Source organism: Staurois parvus, unplaced genomic scaffold (genome assembly GCF_062004578.1).
Source record: "Staurois parvus isolate SC_StPar_1 unplaced genomic scaffold, SC_StPar_1.0 ptg000525l, whole genome shotgun sequence".
Taxonomy (NCBI): Eukaryota; Metazoa; Chordata; class Amphibia; order Anura; family Ranidae; genus Staurois; species Staurois parvus.
Genome location: NW_028318321.1, coordinates 3,807,212 through 3,822,449, shown reverse-complemented (window position 1 = coordinate 3,822,449; position 15,238 = coordinate 3,807,212). Strand labels below are relative to the sequence as shown.

The window sequence follows — 15,238 nt, the reverse complement described above, 5'->3', positions numbered from 1 at the left end:
AGTCCGTAACCCTCAAGCGATGCATACTATCACATGCCTTAAAATGAAGCCCTCACTGCTGACAGGGCTTCCATCTTCACCCTGTCCTCCTTTTGGGTTTGTGGGCTCCAGTGGCTTGAATGGCCAAGCCGCAATGTCGTCACTCCTGTGCATGCGAGTGGGAGACACTGTTTACTGCACACAGCTCTGAAGGAGCCATTCCTTCAGAGTGCATGCGCCGGTGTGGTTACACAAGTAAATATCTCGTAAATGGTGCACGTTTATGAGATATTTACAGTACCTACAGGTAAGCCTTATTATAGGCTTACCTGTAGGTACAAGTAAACAGACTTTACTACCATTTTAAACCATGCAGGTTCAGAAATACAATGTACAGCTTGGCATTACTACAGCTATTGAACATCAAATGCATATTTTTTGTGCAGTATTATGAGTCAAAGATGATTGGCCAAGAAAAAGCTAGGGGAGCTAGTTCATTGTTTTGTTTAGTTAGAGGCTGAACAGCAGCCTGGTGCAATAGTCAAAGGACCAAATTTAGGTAAGGGCTGATCAGCTCTCTGACACGTTCCCCTGATCTAGAGACTTGGAGAAGTCTCTAGAACTCAGTGGGGGGGGTAAGGATTGGCTGATCTGTATGCTTAAGGGACCTAAACCAATCCCTAAGAGAGAAGCTTGGCAAGGGCTTGGGGCGGCCTTTAAACATAGCTGAGCCTGCTCTGTAGCAGGAGAGTTCGGGTGGAAGATGTGAGAGCAGGTGCTGGGGCATGGAGCCTGGGAGGAGGCCCAGGTAAAGGGCCTGTTTCCAGGAGAGTTGCTGATAGGAAGAAAGCTGAACCTTGCTGCTCCCTAAGAGAGGATCATCTGTGGAGCTAGGGAAGGAGCTAGCCCAACAGAAGGCCTGAAAGCAGCTACCGACCTTCAGCTTACAAAGAAGGGATAGTGAGTACTTCTATGCCCCCTGGACAAGAATAGAGGAGAAGGAATTTGGGTGGGAAATCTGACTAGCCCCAGCTGGACTGTGCTTTTTAAGAGTCAGATTGTAGATCCCCTTGTCCAGGGATTTCTACACCAGGAGAGGCTGGATAGCTCTCCCTCTGAGCACTTGTAAATAGCTTTAGGATGTTGTCCTCAGTTAAACAGTTTTTTGGGCATCCCATGTATACTTCATCCTTATCCAAGTTCAAATTCCTTAATAAAATCCCCCAAAAAGTTCAAAGACTGTTTACTGTTTCTGGAGTGCAAGGCAGGAAGGAAATGTATGTTGCTTGGCTGTGCAGGAGTATAGGTGGACCCAAAACTTCAGAAACTCCTAAGGGGGTAGTGCTACATAAAGAAATTGAAGCCAAGTTACATCAATAGTTTTTCCTTTTGGGATGAAGGTTTTACATTAATAATTTAAAACTGATCACCTCTGTCAATGGCAAATGGTTTGTCTCATCTCTATAACTGATACATTCTGCTGCAGAGCTTGTTCTTTTAAAAAAACAACAGACTTACTGGGTGGATCATCAGGTGAGAAAAGAAGAAAGTCTAAAAAATAAAACGAATGCAGCCATCACATATAAACATGGTACTCTGCAATATAATAAATGTTTGCTTTTGGGTTTTATACTGCTATAACTTTCAAATCTCATGCAGTGGCAGAAGTAAGCATTGTAACAGGAGACAAGGTGGTCATTCTACATAAGCAAGTCTTCCAAAAACAGACATTAAGCAACAGACAGATGTTTTCAAATATGCTGTCCAATATAGTGGATGAGTACAGAAACTTAGTTCAGCAAATACATCAAGCTATTTCCCAGCAATGGAACTCAAACTCAAAAGTTGCAGAAACCACTGGGATCCTGGCAAATCCATCTACAGTTTTGAGAGGTCTTATCAGAAGTGATCTTCATGGCTGACTTTTGCTGTATCCATTGAACATGTAAATTAAGGGGACACACACACGCACACATATATACACTATATTGCCAAACGTATTGGAGCACCCCTCCAAATCATTGGATTCAGGTGTTCCAATCACCTCCATGGCCACAGGTGTATAAAATCAAGCACCTAGGCATGCAGACTGCTACTACAAACATTTGTGAAAGAATGGGTTGCTCTCAGGAGCTCATTGAATTCAAGTGTGGTACCATGATAGGTTGCCACCTGTGCAATAAGTCCATCCATGAAATTTCCTTGCTACTAAATATTCCACAGTCAACTGTTAGTGGTATTATAACAAAGTGGAAGACACTGGGAACAACAGCAACTCAGCCACGAATTGGTAGCCCACGTAAAATGACAGAGCGGGGTCAGTGCACAGTAGTCGCCATCTGTCTGCATGTTCAATAGCTAAACACCTCCAAACTTCGTGTGGTCTTCAGATTAGCACAACAGTGCGTAGAGAGCAGCTGCATCCAAACCCTACATCACCAAGTGCAATGCAAAGCGTCAGATGCAGTGGTGTAAAGCAAGCCACCAATGGACTCTAGAGCAGTGGAGACATGTTCTCTGGAGTGATGAATCAAGCTTCTCTGGCAATCTGATGGATGTGTCTGGGTTTGGTGGTTGCCAGGAAAACAGTACTTGCCTGACTGCATTGTGCAAAGTGTAAATTTGGTGGGGGGGGGATTATGGTGTGGGGTTGTTTTTCAGGGCCCCTTAGTTCCACTGAATGGTACTCCTAAAGCGTCAGCATACCAAGACGTTTTGGACAATTTCTTGCTCCCAACTTTGTGGGAACAGTTTGGGGATGGCCCCATCCTGTTCCAACATGATTGCGCACCAGTGCACAAAGTAAGGTCCACAAAGACATGGATGAGCAAGTTTGGTGTGGAGGAACTTGACTGGCCTACACAGAGTCCTGATCTCAACCCAATAGAACACTTCTGGGATGAATTAGGGTGGAGACTGCGAGGCAGGCCTTCACATCTGACATCAGTGCCTGACCTCACAAATGCGCTTCTGGAAGAATGGTCAAACATTTCCATAGAAACACTGCTAAACCTTGTAGACAGTCTTCCCACAAGAGTTGAAGCTGTTAGAGCTGCAAAGGGTGAGCCAACTCAATATTGAACCCTACAGACTAAGAATGGGGATGCCATTAAAGTTCATGTGCATGTAAAGGCAGACATCCTGATACTTTTGGCAATATAGTGTGTGTGTGTATATATATATATATATATATATATACACAGTATATATACACACACACACCCCATGAAAACATAAGGAGAATAATGGCAGGTGGTTCTTTGAATTCATCAATATACAGTGAAGGAAATAAGTATTTGATCCCCTGCTGATTTTGAATGTTTGCCCACTCGCAAAGAAATGATCAGTCTAAAAATCAAATGGTAGGTGTATTGTAACACTGAGAGACAGAATAACAACAAAAAATTCAAGAAATGCATGTCTAACAAATTATGCACTGATTTGCATGTTCATGAGGGAAATAAGTATTTGATCTCCTTCACAAAACATGACTTAGTACTTGGTGGCAAATCCCTTGTTGGCAATCACAGAGGTCAGATGTTTCCTTGACAACTCAAACTTTCAGCTCCCTCCACAGATTTTCAATCAGTTAAGGTCTGGAGACTGGCTAGACCACTCCAGGAACTTAATGTGCTTCTTCTTGAACCACTCCTTTGTTGCCTTGGCCGTGTGTTTTGGGTCATTGTCATGCTGGAACACCCATCCATGATCCATTTTCAATGCCCTGACTGAGGGAAGAAGGTTCTCACCCAAGATTTGACAGTACATTCCCCCTTCCATCGTCCCTTTGATGCAGTTCAGTTGTCCTGTCCCCTTGGCAGAAAAACACCCCCAAAGCAGAATGTTTCCACCACCATGTTTGACAGTTGGGATGGTGTTCTTGGGATCAAAGGCAGCATTCCTCCACCTCCAAATATAGCGAGTTGAGTTGATGCCAAAGAGCTCGATTTTGGTCTCATCTGACCACAACACTTTCAACCAGTCCTCCTCTGTATCATTCAGATGTTCAGTCACAAACTTCAGATGGGCCTGGACATGTGCTTTCTTGAGCAGAGGGACTTTGCGGGCACTGCAGGATTTCAATCCTTGTCAGCGTAGTGTGTTACCAATTGTTTTCTTGGTGACTGTGGTCCCGGCTGCCTGGAGATCATTGACAAGATCCTCACGTGTAGTTCTGGGATGATTCCTCACTGTTCTCGTGATCATTGACACTCCATGAGGTCAGACCTTGCACAGTGCACCAGACCTAGGGAGACTGACAGTTGTTTTGTGTTTCTTCCATTTGCGAATGATTGCACCAACTCTTGTCACTAGAGATGAGCGAATCGAACATGACGAAGTGGAATTCGTTCCGAAGATTTGGAAAAATTCTATTCGCGACAAATCCGAAGATTAGCAAACTTCGGATGCACGAATCGAATTTTCCCAAAAATGGCGGCGACATGTGTGGCGATGGAGAAAATGGACAGAGAAGATGGGGTGGGGATCTCTGGGAAGGCGCGCAGACAAGGCGCGCTGACCCATAATGCATTCATGACATGTGATCGCATTAGCCAATCAGCAGCCAGCCAGCACTGTGTAATGGTGGAGCTATAAATCGCGGCCATCTTAGAATTCTCCATTAGCCTCCGGTCATTCAAGAGAGACAGACCTGTGTGTATTAAGGGACAGAGTTAGGGCCACAGAGACTTTAGGGCCACAGAATCGTTACTCAGAGACACAGAATCGTTACTCAGGGACACAGAATCGTTACTCAGGGACACAGAATCGTTACTCAGAATAATGCTGCCTACACCGCCACCCTGCGCCATGTGCCTCTGTCGTCTGCTCACGCTGCTGCCAGGTCCATACTGATTCATGGCCCCCTGTACCGGCTCCTCATGAACGTGGTTCAGCGGGTTTGCATCACTTAACGGCAAATCGTTGACAAACGCTGGGACGTTCAGTGTTGTGCGCATTAAGCCAGACACCAAAGGGCAGCACAGACCTGTTATTACTCGCTCAAGCATGGCTGAACAAAACCAGTCTCTACCACAAATTGGACCCAGACCTGCCCAGGGTCTCGTAAGTAGATTGCACGGAGGAGTAGAGTTCGTTATTGGAATTAACTGTGAGGGACTTTTAAACCTAGGCCTGTGTATGGCGTTCAATTGAAGCTGCTTCTGCTCCGCCACTCTGCCATTGGACTCTTGATAGTCGTCTCCCCACGCTGCTGCTGGGGGGACTTTTTAACATAGGCCTCTGTATGGCCTTCAATTTTAGCTGCTTACGCTCCGCCACTCTGCCATGGGCCCCTGTACCGCCTCCTCATGCTGCTGCCAGGCCCGTAATCTGCCATGGGCCCCCGTACCGACTCCTCATGCTGCTGCCAGGCCCGTAATCTGTCATGGGCCCCTGTACCGCCTCCTCATGCTGCTGCCAGGTCCAGAGTGTGTCATGGGTCCCTGTACGGCCTCCCATTGCTGCTGTCTCCATCGCCACACTCTGCCATGTGCCACTTTCAGGTCTCCTCACACTGCTGGTGGGTTCCATTTTGTCATAGGGTGCTGTATGGCCTCCCATTGCTGCTGCCTCCACCGCCACACTGTGGCTCCACACTCTGGTTTTGGCCCCGTGACTGCCCAAATGAGTGAAGTGTGCGGTGATTCTAAGATCGACGGCACTCATCTGCATGTCATACTGACTGACAGTATTATTTCTCTTCCCCAGCAGACTCCAAGGGCATTTAAATTAAAGGTACAGTGTTCTGCACTAATATAAAGGCTCTCTGAAGCCTAGAAACACCCTTTCTATAAGTTAAATTCGCAGCGAATATATTCGGCTCGAAGCGAATTTATTCGGCGAATTTGGCGAATCAGCCGAACCGAATTTTTGAATAATTCGCTCATCTCTACTTGTCACCTTCTTACCAAGCTGCTTGGCGATAGTTTGGTAGCCCAGTCCAGCCTTGTGTAGGTCTACAATCTTGTCCCTGACATCCTTGGACAGCTCTTTGGTCTTTGCCATGGTGGAGAGTTTGGAATCTGATTGTTTGATTGCTCCTATGGACAGGTGTCTTTTATACAGGTAACAAAATGAGATTAGCAGCACTCCCTATAAGAGACTGCTTTTAATCTCAGCTTGTTATCTGTATGAAAGACACCTGGTAGCCAGAAATCCTGCTGAATGATAGGGGATCAAATACGTATTTCCCTCATGCAAATCAGGACATAATTTGTTAGACATGCATTTCTTTTGAATTTTGTGTTGCTATTCTGTCTCTCAGTGTTACAATACAACTACCATTTGATTTTTAGACTGAGCATTTCTTTGTGAGAGGGCAAACATTCAAAATCAGCAAAGGATCAAATACTTATTTCCTTCACTTTACATACTTGAAACAGAGTTATGGTTAGCATGTTAGGGTCCATCTCAGTTCCTAAATATCTAACACCATGTAACCAGATAAAGAGTTTTTGGAACAGGTCCTGGATAGCAGACAGGAGTTTTCTTAATAGCCAGGAGCCATTTAAAGCCAATTGAACCACTGGAAACCACAACTTAATTTCAACTTTTCTACTGAGTATATTGCCTTTTGCAGAATGGTGAAATTTTACCAAAATTTAGAAAGCGAAGCTCTCAGTTTCACACATCCCTAGTGATCACACCAAGCAACGATTTACTTTTTCACTTCAGTTTCAAGAAAACTCCTTGATCAATGAAAGCTATTTCGGCATTATTTTTTAAGCATACCTGCTTTACAGAGCATAAAATGCTTACACAAAATTGTGTTTATAAATGAATATGTATTTTTACATTATCTACACAGTATATTTTTTATGAATATGTACAGTATTTAGTATACATACACACATGCACCACACTCACTCTATCTTCTCACTTCTGCAATAATCTACTTAGCACACGTGAAAGCTTTTTTATGTTCTTCAAAGGAAGCAGGGGTCCTTGAGCAGACACGGAAAATCAGAAATTTATACTGGCAGAAAATTACTGAAAATGTTACAAGATTTAAAATAAAATGAATTTTTCAGACCAAGAAATGCCTCCAATTCCAGCCAGCAGCAAGCAAACCACATGAAAGATATTTCTGCTGGTTAAAGAAAAAGGTAGCTGAGAAAAATCATGCATTTGAGTAAACGTAGGGAGAGTAAATTGATTCAAGACTTTGCACTTTTGTGCATAATTATGCAGGATAATATTTGCATTGACCCATTGACCCCCAGCAAGAGATTCCTCAAAGAGAAGAAATTTGGCTTAAACAAGAAATATTCTAAAAGATACTGATGGGTTTATAGTGATAACTTTCTCTAATACATTAAAAAATGTGGTAAAAAAGTTATCACAACAAATGTAAATAATTGCATAACATTTTCGGCATATCAAGACAAACCTTCTACTACAATGATTTTAAAAACACACTAAATATGTCATTATTAAATCTGAATTCTTTATTGTTAACTTTTCTACAATACCTACTAATAGGTTATTTAAAGCATTGTTACTCTTTTAGTGAAGCAACCCTTTTAACCACTTCCCCTCTAGAGCAAGTTTTCCATTTTTAGCACACATGGTAAAATCTGTAATTTTGACTACGAAATTACTTAAAAACCCAAATCATGATGTATTTTTGAACACAGATAAAATGTTTATCAAAAATCAATCTTTTCAGAAAAAAAAAATAATTACAGTTTTATATTTCAATATGCATATTCACTTTTTTCATAAAGAGTTACCAACAAAGATCAATTGCATATTACTATTCTAATAGTATCATACAACTTAGATGTAAGTATGCTCTAATAAGGCATCAATTCAAATTACCACCAAGAGCATGGTTATGTTCTTACTTTTTAAACTGATAAAATTATTATTACAGAATGATACGTAGATGTATACAGAGGGTCAATTTGTTTCTCCCCTCTTCCTCTCTCTCATAATTGGAGTAAAAGAATAGTAGATTGCTTAATAGGATAGTTAACCTTCCTAGCAGTAATCTTAAGTGTGGCTCGGGGTTAATTTTCAGTGCCAAAAGCGGTAACCCCCGAGCCACACTCAGGATTACACTGTAGTGTAACTTACTTTGTCCTGCGATCCCCCAGTGTCCTCCTGCTGTGTACTCCGGCCGTGTCCTCCGGCCGATGCTGGCATCCGTCTTCTGGGTTCCCTTCCCTGTGAGCACCGCGACACAGGGGGGTGGAAGATTCAAAAAAGTAAAAACATGACATACACACAATACATTGTAATCTGTTAGGATTAACCATTTCACCTATGTTTTGTCCCTACTGTTTTGTCCAGTGCCCTGCCTGCACTTTTACCATTCTTTCTGCCTGGAAACTTGAGAACGACCATGGCATCCAAAAAGCGCCCCTTTAGGTAAAAAGCAGTTTTAGAGCAGCTAGAAACAGCGATAGTGATTTAGAATCACTTGCAGAATTGAGCGATAGTGATTCGTCATCAAAGTGACGACAGCGACGATTCTGCGACTGAGCTCAGTGATGTGTAAACTTGGTGCTCTATTTCAAATTGCAGTGTTTTTGGTTTGATTACATTATTTAATTAAATGTATTATCATAATTTATTATATTATAATTTATGATTTCGTGTTTCAAACTTTATCATACCCGGAATGTTTACTAGACTCTTGTTTGGACAGATTTAAGTAAATTATTCCTAAGAATTACAGACCTACAATAACCTCTAGTAACCACATACAACGCAGCACTAGAAGGAATAAGAAAAATAATCAAAGAATTACAACCCATCATAACAGAGGATAGAACTCTGAAAGAAATATTCCAGCAACCACCAATACTGGCTTTCAGACAACCCCCCAACCTCAGAAATAAACTAATCAGTAGGAAACTTCCTTCTGATTATGATGTCACAAATAATGGAAGCAAACCCTGCAATAAAAAACGCTGCAAACTGTGCAGCCAAATCAATCCATCAAAAAGTGTCAGACACTCAAAAGGGATCTTCAATATCTCCGGATCATACAGCTTTACCTCCAGTAATGTTGTGTACCTTATTCAGTGCAGAAAATGTAGCAAAGAATCTTATGTTGGCGAAACAGGACAGAAGTTGCAAACAAGGATGAATTTGCACAGACATACCATCAAGGAACATAAAGAAGATGACTTTTGCACACCTGTGGGACACCATTTTGCACAACCAGACCACACTTTGGGAGACCTCAATATTTTAGTTCTTAAAGGAAATTTCAAATCCATTCAGGAAAGAAAAGCTTTTGAACTAAGAATGATAATTCTATTTGACACAAGAGATAACGGCCTTAATTTGGACATGGGATTCCTCAATCATTATCCAACAGTTTTATGACTATCACCTCAAGCATGACTCCCTCTGTTAGTGTTGTCTCCCCCCCCCCCCCAGTCTTTGCTTTTGCTGTGTCTTATCTCTAGTCATTTTTTTTTTTCATCCCCCACATCTCTTCTAAAATTCTGCTAAAACTTTGTGAGTAGTACTGCTTAGACCTTGAAGAAGGGGACATTCCCCGAAAGCTTGTCCTCAAAATTGTATGTTAGTGCAAATAAAAAAAGTATCAAGGACAGTACTCAATTGTTTCAGGCCTACAATATAAAAACAAATTTCCATGCAAAACAATGTACCGCTTTAACATTCAAAAATATTGTCATAATCAGACCACCAGGAAGGTTAATAGGATAAGGTAGGGAACATAATGAACATGATGGGGGACACGACCTGTTAGGGATCCACACCAGGGATTCAATGGATCATGGGGTGTAGGACAAAGCTTTCATGGAAACCCACTGTGGTGAGGGGTCCTTTGTAGTACTCTGTGTTAGCAGAGCTAGTTGTGCTGCTTGGTGATGCGCAAATAAATTGTGAACTTATAGACCCCTCCAAGCTTCAACCATGTATGGTGTCAATTTAGTAATTCTAGGTCTCTTGCTACAACATATGTAATGAAGAAAATTTTTTAGAATATTAGCCATTTCTCAGGGACTGATATGGGAAGAATCATGAAGCAATATAGGATTCTGACTTCTGTTCATTTTGGCTGAGAATATCCTCACAAACCAATGAGGGGAGATACTGTAAGTGGGGAATAATTCTCTTGGAACAGAAGGGCTCAATCAAATGCCCAGGAAAGAAATATACTTAGAGGCCCATTTGAATTCAAAATTAGATTGAAATAGTGATTTTGTCATTGTTGGCAAACTAATTTTCAGTGCTAGGGATTGTTTTTGTTTACCAAAAGACCTCATAGAGCTGTAAATGATCATAAAGATGTATGCAAATTAGGGAGACTCATAGATGGGGATGATATGTACATAAGTACATGGCCTCAAGTCACCCTTTGATATCAGGATTCAACCTTATTGCTATGGCGAGGGGTTCCATTCCTAGCACAAACAATATTAGTGATTATGGGCACCCCTGTCGAGTGACTCACCGAATATCTGTTGGTGAAGATTCATATCCTTTTATTAATATTTGTACTGTCAGAGTATAGTAGAGAACCCAAATTTTTATATAAAAGAAGAGCCAAACCTCAAAGCCTTCGGGATGTAAAATAAATAATCAAGTAAACAAGTCTAATGATTGGAGCATAGCTTCTCTATGAGTTGGGGAAAGCCTGTTAGAAGGGACCTCTGATCAGGTCAGTATCCTACAGATTTGGCCTGGGTTCTGCAGGAAATAATAAAGCCTATTTGGTCTATATGCAGTTTTCTAAGAATGACATTAGCCATAAGCAATACTTTCCATGAGAATCTTCAGACTGTAATTGATACAGGGATGGTCTGTAATTGGCTACATCTGAGGAATCTTTAAAAGACTTTGGTATCGCACTAATAAAGAAGGATAAATGAGAAGTTAGTAGGTCCAAAAATGTCTAGTAAAAACTATTTGATAACCCATCAGGGCCAGGTGATTTACGTTTAGGAGTTCTGATTACCCAGTGGATTTCATCTGTTGTCAATGCTTGTTTTAGTTGTTTATCTAGGGTCAGCAAGTTTAAGGACCAAAGGACATGTCTATGTGCAACCAAATATTATTAGGTGGGTTTTTGATATGTTACTATAATTGCAATTGTAGGTTTCGCTGTGGGTTTTGGGATATGACACCATTCCCAAGTTTAAGTCTAGGTAGAGCTTGAAATTGGGTCTTGAGGCTAAGTTTATTGGCTAAAGCCTGATTTGTCTTCCCACATAAATCTTTTCTGGGACCATTTCTGGGACTTTTTTTCTCTAGTGGTTAGGCTCAAGTTGAGTTCAGGACTTAGTTGTCTAGTTTATGGTATATATTTGGCTCTATTTTATGCTTGGGTGTTTTCTGAGATTCTATTATTGTTTATTTTTTGTTCAGTAAGTGGATTGTGTGCTTTCTGAAGTCGCAAAGAGAGCCAAATCAAAAAGTATCTTACAAAGTCCAGTTAGTGGAAGGGGAGATGTTGGTAAACCAATAAATGTCATAATCAGACCAGGTTGTTAATTATATCCATGTAGATAATAGCTTGAGGACTAGAGCCAAAGAAATAAACAAATGGTCAATCTGAAAATACTGCCCATGAGCCCTGGAATAGGGGGCATAATCTCTAATTGTTAGATTGTTAGATTAGTCTTCCTCCGAGCTTCAATCAGGTAATTTTGGGATAAAAGGTCTGCCAGTTTATGACTCTGTTTAGAAGAATGTTTATAGGTAACAGTATGCGTTTTATCTAGGATATGGTCTAGAACCAAATTAGAATCTTTAGATATTTTGTTTCAGGAAATCTTGAAATAAGTTCCTAAAGAAATGAACTGCTCTCTTGTTTATTGTACAGTAGACACAAAAAATCATAAACTCCCTAGGTTTCTATTTACTAACAGCACCCATCAGTATCCTTGATAACCTTTATTTCAGTAAATTATATTATTTGGGTCAAACAGAGAGCCACCCCTCTCTTTTCTCAGATGTTTTAACATTTTAGGATATTTTGGGATGAATGACTTGGTAAATCGCCAATAGATCTGCCCCTATGGAGCAACAGTATGTACTGTAAATGTCTTTTACTGGGCAATTTAAGCCTTGGACATGGGAGACTATGGAAATGTGTGTTTGAGTGTGTAGTAGTCATGATGCTGGTCAGATAACGGAGTACTCACCCTATGGGACTACCTTCCACTAGTTTCAAGTCTAGAATGTGCAAGACTTGGAGGGGGGGGCAACCCTGGTGGGAAGGGGGGTAGGCTAGGAAGGGAGATATTGATAAATCCTCCTGCGCTTATATGGATGATCCCTCAAATCAAGCTGCTCTCACCCAACCTGACCTAATAGGTGTATATAAAATAAAGTATATATGGTGAAGCACTAAACAATAAATAATTAAGTGAATATAAACAACTTATCATAAAATCACTCAAGTGCTCTGATCCAATCAGGATCCAATAGTGAAATAATAAAGTGAAATATGAAAATCACAGGAAACCTCCTGTATAGATACAAAATCTGTAAAAGCACACGGGGATGGGATACAGTTTTTCAGTCACCAATGCTCACGAATGCAGAGTAGATTGATTTAGTGAGCACCGGACTTTGGTAAAATGGCCGCAGGAGGTCCGCCTCCGAATTATGACTGACATCTGGCCTCCTATAAAGTAAACAACTTGTCACAATGGGCGTATACCCTGATGAAGTCACGTGGTTAACGTGACGCAATGCAATGGTACGCGGTAACGTAGTTAGCGCGGGTGCCATTTTGGTACACCCAACAAAACCCATGCAGTACACCCATAGCATGAGGTTTAGAGGCTGATATCCTATGGAACAAATGTGAGTGGGCAATTGGCATTTTCTATGTGTTTGTGGATTAATAAACCTTACTACACCATGGAGGATCTTTCTGTTTTATTATTATGATCCTGTATGGGGAGTGAGCTATATTGCGATACCTGTGCCTGGAGTGGACCTGAGAGGAGTAAGTGCCACCATTGATGGGATTTCTTGCAGTACCTTTTCCTGTGACGAGATATTGCCTGTAAGGATCGAGGTGTGATCCTAAAAGGGAGCTGGCCCTTGTGGTCACAGTGTGGAGGTGGTGGGCATTTTAGCCAATTGAGGATTTTTTTCACAAGTGTTTTGATCACCTATTCACCTCATCACCTGCATGATATTCATGTGAAGATCACAGCTATATGTTTATTTTCCTCTGGACATTCAATGTGGACTGATTGATTTGCATTTACGATATTTTGTCACATGTGGTTGTTTATAGTGTTTATGTGTATTTAATTTTGTTTGGCACATATCACTTTATTAGATTTTTTTCCCCCTGATTGGGGGTCCACTTTATATTTACACTTCATTCATTTACATTTTACATTTTACATGTCCCACAATTAGGGACAAGGGGGTTTGAAGTATTGTGTATTTGTGTTTTTCACAGATTTTGTATCTGTACAGGAGGTTCCCTGTGATTTTCACATTTCACTTTATTATTTCACTATTGGATCCTGATTGGATCAGAGCACTTGAGTGTGTCATTGATTATTTATGATAAGTTGTTTATATTCACTTAATTATTTATTGTTTAGCGCTTCACCATATATACTTTTTTTTTTTTCTAGGCTAGGAAGGGAGAAACAGAATTTTAACAACTAATAGCTATCAGTACAAAGAGCAACAGAAAAACCATAGCAGCAATGTGCACCGGAAAAAGTGGAACAAGTAATAACACTTGGCAGGAAAGGCCATTTGTCCTGATTAATTTTAGGGGACTCTATTCTTTGACCACAAGAAGTGTGGTTTAAAAACTCTGTCCCCGGGTGGTCCATCAGGTCTAGGTGCTGCCAATCCTCGATGGATTTGGGTCCATATGCAATAATTATACCATCTGAAACCATTCTTTAGGTCTTCGATTTTTGCATGGTCCTCTTTTAAGTCAAACTATTTGAGAGGTGTTCTAGGTAAATCTGTCTCATCCATTTCATGTTCAATATTGTCCACTCTCTGCCTTGGTTCAAGATATCTTCTTTAAATTCGTATGGTTTTGTGTTAACTGTATCAAGTTTCCTTTGGAGCAGGAATGAAAACTGGACAATCAAGAGTCCTTGCATAAACATGAGGTGCTGATGGGGCGTCTTGAGTATCTAAATAACTGTCAGGGTCTGTTGTATGGATACTTTGCCTGATAAGCAAAATGTCAGCCACTTCCCTGTCTATGGCAAAGGAGGATGGCCTGTAGAAGTTTCTGAAGCCTGCAAAGGACAGTGTGAACGGATCATATGAGGCTTTATAGTGACAGAAATAACCTTCTGATTCTCCACATACAGAATGGGACCTCAAAGTTACTTTTTCCTTTGACTTTGTTGTGGTGTGGCTGCTATTGTGCTGTGGTAGAGCCTTGTCCCCCTGCTGATGTCCAGGGATATTTGTGGCCACCATATTGGCTCCTCATCCCTCCATTTGTTGTAGATGTCCCCCATCACTGCCACAAGCTTTACTGTTTTTTTCATAGTTCCCATGTCAAGTCTAAAAACTCAATGTGCCGCAAAATGGTGAAAAATACACTGCCCAACATTATCAATAGGTGGCACTTTAAATGCTTTAGCTGATCAATTAACCAAAAAGGAGGGACCTAGAAACACTGCAATGTGACATTCATGGAAATATGTATGTAACATGAGTGGCACATTTGCTGTTTACATACACATGAGTCTTATGTGAGTGTTTACATTTGTGGGTGTGAGCAGGACGACTGGGTTGCTTTTAATTTTTTATTGTTATTTTCACTACTTTTATGATAATTTTAGAATGACAATAATAAATAACTATGCAAAAATATTCATAACTGCACTTTAATACCTACAAAAACCTTTAATTACTAGTGGCCATAGACATTAAACCTTTGGCACTCAAAGCAACACCAGGGGCTAGGATCACCACTTTTTTAACAGAAAATTAACTTTTTGGTCCTTACTAGTTACAGCCAGTTTAGAATATTGGAATATTATAGCAATGTGTAAATTTATAGGTAAAAATGCAGCGCTATAAAATGTGAAATAATCAAAGCGATAATAATCATATAAAATGGACATATAAATCAGCATACAAATCAGCAAAGTAATAATAGTCCTGTAGTAGTGCTCAGTAATTCCCAGTGCCAATGGTAAAAATGCAAACTAACCAGAAGCGCATTGGAAATACGCATATGTGTAAGAAATCCTGAAGATCCCCCTCTCTCACTCTGGTCAGAGTATGGGTATGGGCTGAAGAAGATGGTGAAACGCCCTCG

At 40.8% G+C, this 15,238-nt stretch overlaps 1 protein-coding gene across 1 annotated transcript in view; it reads right to left on the bottom strand.

Annotated features, from left to right (window-relative positions):
• LOC149451697 (adhesion G protein-coupled receptor A3-like) overlaps positions 1–15,238 on the bottom strand; it is an 892,717-nt gene that overhangs the window by 451,574 nt on the left and 425,905 nt on the right. The window lies entirely within an intron of this gene.